This window comes from Salmo salar, chromosome ssa10, assembly GCF_905237065.1.
Source record: "Salmo salar chromosome ssa10, Ssal_v3.1, whole genome shotgun sequence".
Classification (NCBI taxonomy): domain Eukaryota; kingdom Metazoa; phylum Chordata; class Actinopteri; order Salmoniformes; family Salmonidae; genus Salmo; species Salmo salar.
This window is the reverse complement of record NC_059451.1, coordinates 40,757,094-40,766,264: the sequence shown is the minus strand read 5'-3', so window position 1 is coordinate 40,766,264 and position 9,171 is coordinate 40,757,094. Positions and strand designations below refer to the sequence as shown.

Here is a 9,171-nt window from a genome sequence, read left to right as displayed (position 1 = left end):
ATAGACGATCTTCTGACCACGGCCAACATTTGTTATTATTGTGTCCATCCTAGACAAAAACAAATATCTGTTGTCCCTTTAAATAGAGTTTAACAGATTTTAAAATATATTTAACGTGATGCATTATGTTTGAAAGAAGAATAACTCTGAGAAGACATGAAACCATGCAACATGGTGATGTGTTGCTCTTGAGATGACTGTTGTAGCCATGTGAGGAAGACTGCATCCCAAATGGCAACCTATTCCCTATACTGTATAGTGCACTAAACACACTGGACACAGATGTCAGTTTAACGTCTAGTTGTAACAGTGTCATTGGATTCAGGTTAAAAGTTGGATAAAAAAAGAACATTGGTGTATCCGATTGGTGACTTTTTTCAAATCCAAGCAGTTTTCCATGTTGAGTCAACATCATCACATTTATTTATTTTGTTGAAATGACATAGAAACAATGTTGATTTAAGCAGTTTGTGCCCAGTGGGAAGTAGTGCTCCTCTGGTCAGAGGTAGGGAATAAGGTGGCAGTTGGGATGCAGCCTAGTGCTAACCAAAGTCTCTTACTTGTCATGTTGTTGGAGAGTTGATGGGCTTGGTAGGGAAGAGTTTTTCATACTCACATGTTTCTGTGATCCATGTCTCCTACTTTTTGCCCCCAAAGCATAACTTGGGCACTCAATTGTAAAAATGTGTAAATTAATGTTGTATAGTTGGTACTGTAACATTATCCTCACTAACATATTTTCGGAAAATAAAAAAACAGCAATTAATGTATTACATATATACATTCATCATATAGGGTACGGCCACATAAATATGTTGTGTCCAGAACTTCCGGATTGAGCAAATGGTTTCTCATCATCTGTTGACGATTGTTGGACAAAAAGTCCACAAATCCTCTATCTTTTTACATATACAAATAATTGACTTGAGTTTTTGAGCTTTTGATAGACAAAAACAGACAATTGATGAATGCATATATGGTTTCATCTGCTGTCATACGTCTCTGTGTGGCCAGTCTTTTGAGTGTTTTTTCCAGTAGATGGCGCTGATCAATCACAAGAAAATAAACAAATGTAGGATGCCTTTGGTGTTTGTGTTTATGTGTGTGAGTGAGTGAGTGAGTGAGTGAGTGAGTGAGTGAGTGAGTGAGTGAGTGAGTGAGTGAGTGAGTGAGTGAGTGAGTGAGTGAGTGAGTGAGTGAGTGAGTGAGTGAGTGCATGTGTGTCAGTGGAGAATCCTCAGTGGAGGATTGGGAGGACCATCCTCCTCAGTGAAGTTCATAAAAATAAAAATAGTGAAACATTAAAAAACGAATCCTTTTAAGATAAAACTATACCAAATATATTCATATGTCACCAAATAATTGATTAAAACACAATGAAGGTCTACTGTAGCCTCAGGAGCACTCTGTAAAGTAGCACCATGGTGTAGCCGGAGGACAGCTAGTTTCCGTCCTCCTCTGGGTACATTGACTTCAATTTAAAACCTAGAAGGCTCATGGTTCTCACCCCCTTCCGTAGACTTACACAGTAGTTATAACAACTTCTGAAGGATGTCCTCCAACCTATCAGAGCGCTTGCATCATGAACGGACATGTTGTCCATCCAATCAAAGAATCAGAAAATGAATCTAGTACTAAAAGCATAAGCTACAGCTAGCTAGCACTGCAGTGCATAACATGTGGTGAGTTGTTGGCTCAAAGAGAGAGAAAGACAATAGTTGAACAGTTTTGAACAAATCAATTTATTCAAAAATGAAGGAGAAGCAAGAGAGAGCGAGAGAGAGAGCAAGCTATATTTCGTTATATATTGTTTTCCCCTTTCGCTTACTTAGCTTTCGAATGCAGCTAGCTAGTTTAACATACTCAAACACCCGGCTCAAACAGAGAGGGATGCCATGTTAGCTAGCTGGCTGTGGCTATCCAACACTGGAACTTTTCCAAGTCTAGGTTAACTTTTGGTTTTATTCATTTAAAGCCACCGGGGCCCGCCGGTGTAACTGCTAAACTTCTTGCTGACTGTACTGCATGATTGTAGTGGGATTACTAGGGCGTTAGTTCTAGTAGCTATGTTTACTATGATGTCACGTTATCTAATACTCTACTCTTTAGAGGCGGCAGGTAGCCTAGTCGTTAGAGTGTTGGACTTGTAACCGAAAGGTTGCAAGATCAAATCCCTGAGCTGACGAGGTGAAAATCTGTCATTCTGTCCCTGAACAAGGCAGTTAACCCACTGTTCGTAGGCCATCATTAAGAATTTGTTCTTAACTGACTTGCCTAGTAAAATAAATGGTGACAGCAATGTAGGCTGTGTGTAGGGATTAGCGGTTATGATATGAAGGTTTGGCTTGGATTTTATTTTTGCCTGGTCACAGACAGCTGATGTGTACTGAAGTCCATAAGCGAAGGAAAAAGGTGAGAGGAGGAGAGCGCATAGATGCACAAAGGAATTAACAAGCAATGTGATCATGCTGTTTGAATGTGGCTGCTATGAAAGTGAACTGTCTTTGTGTGTAATTAGGGGTCTATTCATTCCACCGTTTCTGTTGAAAAATATTTCTTAAACGGAAGCATTTGGAATGAAACGGGGATAAACATACCTGAATTTGTCCAATAGAAATACTTATTTGCAACTGTTGGTCTAATGACTACACCCTAGATCAGCTAGATGCAGGCAAGAGTGTATTGAATGTGTCACTGGCTGTCACCTTGATTACTCAAATGTTTCTCTCGACCTGTGCACCTACGTTGTAAACTTTCGTTCATAGGCTAGGTTGTAGCAACCTCATGATAGGTATAGGGAAAATTCTAGTATCACGTAATAACCTAAACCTATCGATGTTACATTGAGCTGGGTGAATGGAATATGAATGACAGTCATCCAATATGCTGTAATAAAAATAACACCATGCTCATAAAACAAAATAATCGTCCTCCCTCGTCTTGAATGTCACCGACCGCCACTGGTGTGGGTTTGTGTGTGTGTGTTCCAGTATTTCTTTAACCGTCAGTTAGTGGGTCTTTGTCTAAGCCTTCAGGAGAGGAATGCCAGTCTGTCAGCTTTTCAGAACTGGTGAAACACAAACACTTTGTAATCTTGTTCACGTCCTGTCTCACACACCCCGTCAAGTAATCATACTTGTTAAGTACAGAGAAACACCTGCAGATTTCTCTTTACAGGTCCACACATGCTGGCTCAATCACTCTTTTACTTTAAGAAAAATCTGTCAGTGTGTATGTGAGCCAGTTAGTGAATTTGCATTGGCAGTGTTCATACATCTGTGTGTATCTCAGTCTTTGGGTATGTGTATCGTATGTCTATGTATTTCTGAATGTGTGTGTGTGTGTGTCTGTTTGTGAGCATGTGAACCTATGTGTGTAGATGTGTTTGTCCAAGTGTGTATGTGTGTGTGCTGCACTTGTTTAATTGCACTGGATAAGACATGAATCCAGAGTGTCTGGTGATGTTTGTCTCCACTCCTCTCCTTTCCAGGGGCCTCATTTCTAAACTGTGCCTATATTTTGTGCAAAATTCAGCCGTATGTGGAGATTGTAGGATTAGCTTGCTCAAAACATTATTGGGATTGATCAAACTGTCGCATGCAACGTACACACATGTTTTCATTGATACATTTGAGCACTACAACCCCGCGAGTGCCAAACACTGGCAGCACGTTCTGCAAATTTGTTTGTCCAGTCAAACAATTTAAAAGTAAATAAGTCAGCACACTTCTATCTAAAATATGAATTGTTATTCAATGTTTTGTTTATCAATAAATTATTGTGTTTTTATCTCCTGCCTTGGTATGGGCTCTGAATTTAAATAGGCTAAGATGTTGACTCCTATCGTCAGGCAAGTCACCCCGTGATACAAGTCAGTATTCGACTTCAATCCATGTCTGAGGACATCGGGAGATGATGTGGAAACCAACGACTAGGGGCAACATTAAGCGCTGTTACCTTCATGAAGGCTTTGGTTTTGCTGGGGGCATTGGGGATGGGGACGGTGGATAACTGTAAGCATCTGCCTCTAGTTCCAAAAATTGCATTTTCAAATCCAGCAATATAAATATACTTTTGTTTTAAGCCTATCCCAAACCTTAATCCTTACTGTAACCATTTGGAGTTAATGCCTAACCTTAAGAATTCTAGGGGTTAATTCCTTAAGTTAACCTTGGAACGATACAGAAGTAACCAAACACTTTGTGAAACATGGAGGAACGTCTAATGTTGGCATGAGACTGTGAGTGCTTGTTGCTATCGCACAGCAATACTGTACAATGTGTAGGCAACCCTGCACCTGGTGTGCCACAGGCACTTCATGTTTTGGATTTAACCAACCTGGAAGACCAGGTGTGTGTCACGTCCTGACCAGCAGGTGGAGTAGGTGTATAAGTTTTGGTCATGGCGTGGCAGAAGGAGTTGTGTTTTGTATGTTCTGTCTAGGTTGGGTTGTTCCATGTATAGTTAATTGGGGTGGACTTCCAATTGAAGGCAGGTGTGTGGTGTTGCCTTTGATTGGGAGTCCTATATTAGTTGGGTGTGTTTGTCTGTGTGTTTGTGAGGAATTGTTTGTGAGCACTGCGTTTATTGAGCCTGCTACACTGTCTAGTCGTGAGTACTGTTTATTGTTTTGTTTTTCCTGTGGATGCTGTTCGTTTTTTCCCATTAAAAGAATGAGTATCCACATACCCGCTGCATTTTGGTCTTCTCTTCAACACCACGACGAAATTTGTGACAGAATTCCCCACCACCAAAGGACCAAGCAGCAGAGTAAGGAGCGACAGGTGAACTGTAAGGAGCAGAGGGAATTTGAATTGGACAAACGGGAGAAATGGACATGAGAGCAAGTTATGGCCGGAGAGGGCCCATGGAAGAAATGGAGCAAAGACCGGGAATGCTACCGAGGAACACGACTGGCGATTGAACCAGAGAGGCAGCCCCAAGAATATTTTTTGGGGGGGCATATGGGTAGTTTGGCGAGGCAAGTTTGGAGCCCCAGGCCAAATCCCCGGACTGTTTCACAGAAGCCAGTTAATGGACAGGTCTCGTGCTTCGGGGTAATGAGTATTATGGCGAGGCCAAGTGTTTTTAGGCCAGTGCGCGCTATACCAGCGCCCTGCATTTACCAGGGGGTAGTGGGCATTCAGCCAGAAAGGGCGATGCCAGGTTTAAGCTCAAGACCGCCAGTAAGCCTCCACGGTCCTATATATCCTGTTCCCGCTCCACGCACTAGCCTAGAGGTGCGTGTTCCCAGTCTGGCACGTCCAGTACCAGCACCACGCACCAGGTTTCAAGTGCGTCAGCCCAGTTCGACTCATCCTGTTCCCGCTCCCCACACTAGCCTGGAGGGGCGTGTTCCCAGTCTGGCACGTCCAGTACCAGCACCACGCACCAGGTTTCAAGTGCGTCAGCCCAGTCCGACTCGTCCTGTTCCCGCTCCACGCACTAGCCTGGAGGTGCGTGTTCCCGGTCTGGCACGTCCAGTACCGGCACCACGCACCAGGCTTCCAGTGCGTCGGCTCAGTCAGGAGTCGCCAGAGCTGCTCGCCAGTCAGGAGTCGCCAGAGCTGCCCGCCAGTCAGGAGTCGCCAGAGCTGCCCGCCAGTCAGGAGTCGCCAGAGCTGCCCGGCCGCCAGTCAGGAGTCGCCAGAGCGGTCCGACTGCCCGGAGCCGCCAGAGGGGCCCAACTGCCCCGGAGCCGCCAGAGGGGCCCGACTGCCCGGAGCCGCCAGAGGGGCCCGACTGCCCCGGAGCCGCCAGAGGGGCCCGACTGCCCCGGAGCCGCCAGAGGGGCCCGACTGCCCGGAGCTGCCAGAGTGGCCCGACTGCCAGGATCAGCCAGAGTGGCCCATTGGCCAGGATCAGCCAGGTTGGCCCATCTGCCCAGAGTCTGCCGATGACCAAGAATCAAGGGAGTCTAGCAGCAACCCTAAACTGAGTAAGCCTGACATTTCAGAACTTGAAGTAATTAACGGTTTAATTGATAAGTCTGCATACAGGGTGGAGAGGAGGAGGTCTGCCCATGATCCAGAGCAGGGGGAGTCTGCCTACGGTCCGAGGCTGATCGGGTCGGTCGGCACTCTGGAGGACAATAGGCTGGAGCCTGAACCACCACCTGCATAGGTGGGTTGGGGAGGGGGGGTGTAGCACAAGTGCCGTCAGTGACGGCAGCCACCCTCCCTTCCCTCCCTTTAGTTTAGGGGGATTTTTTCGGTTTGTTTTGGGTGTTCTGTGTTTTCTTTTGAAGGTGCATTTGGGGTCTGCACCTTTAGGGGGGGTAATGTCACGTCCTGACCAGCAGGTGGAGTAGGTGTATAAGTTTTGGTCAGGGCGTGGCAGAAGGAGTTGTGTTTTGTATGTTCTGTCTAGGTCGGGTTGTTCTATGTATAGTTAATTGGGGTGAACTTCCAATTGAAGGCAGGTGTGTGGTGTTGCCTTTGATTGGGAGTCCTATATTAGTTGGGTGTGTTTGTCTGTGTGTTTGTGGGGAATTGTTTGTGAGCACTGCATTTATTGAGCCTGCTACACTGTCTAGTCGTGAGTATTGTTTTGTTTTTCCTGTGGATGCTGTTCGTTTTTTCCCATTAAAAGAATGAGTATCCACATACCCGCTGCATTTTGGTCTTCTCTTCAACACCACGACGAAATTCGTGACAGTGTGTTGAATTTAGGCAATAACTGAACTGATCAATTATTTAAGTAGCTCAGTTGGAAGCCTAGTTGGGACAAAATCCTGCAGTACCTGCGGTACCCCAGGAACAGGGTTGCCTATACCCGTACTGTTAAATATTTTAAATTGACTACCGGTCTATTTACATTTGAGCAAATTGACTATTAAATTATCAATGGATAAATGGTAAGCTAATATTTGTTGTGTAGTGGGAATAAACAAGACATGTCAGAAAAGGAGAGACGTCCTGCAATATGATTAGCCTATGATTTAGACCTATACAATAAATAAAAACGTTAGGCTACATGCTGCCATGTGATCTCCTTACCAATGTATCTGTTTTATCATTAGGCCTACGTTACAATGTTTTTATTAGCCTACCAGTATTATAGTTCCGGAGCATTAAACACCTCAATTTCCCTCAAAATAACAATATTTGTTTGCAATAAAATGTATCAACTACTAGAAGCTGTGCTTAGGCATGGTCTGAGATTTACGTGGAGATACGTACACTTTCCAGTCAAGTTCAAAATGGATAAATACCAATATTTGGGGGGAAATTGTCATTTTTTTGCACCTGCATTTGATAAGTGAGACCCCAGGGAACTCATTAATAAACTTTGCTATGTACAAAGTATACCCCAAACATGCGTGCGGCAGTTTTCCTACAAAAAGTTGGCTTTTATAAAAATGTTACTTTTCCTGAGAATGTCCCTACATCCACGCAAACTTTAGACCATGCTTACGAATAGTTTCTGTTGGTTGAAGTATTGTATTGCGAGCAGGCAAGTAGCCTAGTAGTTTGTGCAAATGGGGGATATGATGACACGCTTATACATAAAAATGACATAAAAAAACATGGAAACATAATAAGATTCAGCCATTTGCTGTCAGTGAGAAGCACAAAAATGTGTTTTATTTTTGGAATCTTAAAGAATTAAACGTTGGAATCTATTTCCTTTTTATTTTATGTTCATAACCATTTCAGAATAAATGGCTTAATATTGGAAAAGTAGCCATACAACAAATGACTATGTGCATCTCTCATTTAATTGGGCCTAGTATCCTCAGGCAGATCACTCAAGAGTGACTTCGAAATTGAACGTCTATCCATGTCATGAGGACGTAGGCAAATGCCTTCAAAACCGGCTACTAGGGGCAACATTGAGCACTATTACCATCAAGTAGGCTTGTTTTTTTCTAGGTAGATGTGGACAGGGTTGGTGGATGGACATAATCACATGACTCTGGATCAGAAAATTGCATGTTCGGTCCATTTTTTGTTTTAACCCTATACCAAACCCTGACTCTGGATCAGAAGACTGTGTGTTTGATCCCAGTTGTGGACACTGGATTTTTATTTAGGGTTTTAACCCTATCCCAAACCTTATCCCTTACCTTGGATCAGAAGGTTGTGTGTTTGATCACAGTCGCCAACACTGTTTTTTTATTTGTTTTATTTTAACCCTATCCCAAACCTTAACCCTTACCTTAACCCTTATCTTAACCATCCGGATTGAGTGCTTAAACTTAAACTGTAACTTAGAAATTTGACGTTTGGAGAATGTTGATTAACATATAATTCTTCAGTGAGACTGTGAGAGCTTGTTGCCTTTGCCAAATACAGCATAAGTTACTACAAAAGATTAAAACATTCTTCCAACACACTGATTTACAACATGCACAGTTTTAGGACGGGTCTGATTTACCACATGCACAGTTTTAGGACGGGTCTGATTTACAACATGCTGTATGTGTGGCGTGCGCCAAATGTATACACTGCCTTGCAACAGTATTCATCCGCCTTGGCGTTTTTCCTATTTTGTAGCACTACAACTGTCACGGGCTGGCTCGAGGAACAGGAGAGGTAGAGTCAGGCGCAGGAGACAGAGAGAGTTCGTGACCACACTTCTTTATTGGAAGCACTGTACGTGGTCGACAAAGTATAGGGGCGCAGCCCTGAAAGATTCTGCGGTGGTGTACACAAACAAAATAAACCACTGGCAGAAGGAAAAACTCAGTACACGTTCTTTTCGAACACAAAAAACCCGGACAAGCAACACAATCACGTACAACCACATACATCCTACGCTAACCTAAATAACCCCCCCTTACTAATGACTAACCCAAAACAGGTGCGTGCCTACCTAGACCTAACCAAACGAAAGTGAAACAAAAAGGGATCGATGGTAGCTAGTAGGCCGGCGACGACGACCGCCGAGCTCCGACCGGCCCGAGGAGGGGCGCCACCATCCGTCACTGTCGTGACAGTACTCCCCCCCGACGCGCGGCTCCCGCCGGCCTCGAGGACGCCCCGGAGGGCGAGGCGCAGGGCGATCCGGATGGAGGCTGTGCAACTCCCGGATGAGCGCTGGGTCCAGTATGTCCTCCACCGGTACCCAGCACCTCTCCTCCGGGCCGTACCCCTCCCAGTCCACGAGGTACTGCAGGCCCCTCGCCCGGCGTCTGGAGTCCAAGATGGACCGGACTGTGTACGCCGG

The 9,171-nt window shown here is 44.6% G+C and overlaps 1 protein-coding gene across 3 annotated transcripts in view; it reads left to right on the top strand.

The window, feature by feature from the left end:
- tns3.2 (tensin 3, tandem duplicate 2) overlaps window positions 1-1,082 on the top strand; it is a 93,481-nt gene extending 92,399 nt beyond the window's left edge. For all 3 annotated transcript variants that reach the window (XM_045687764.1, XM_045687763.1, XM_045687765.1), the window contains one exon: window positions 1-1,082. This exon is cut by the window's left edge and continues 2,062 nt beyond it. The gene's annotated coding sequence lies outside the window, so the exon portion shown is untranslated.
- Window positions 1,083-9,171: the final 8,089 nt, after the last annotated feature.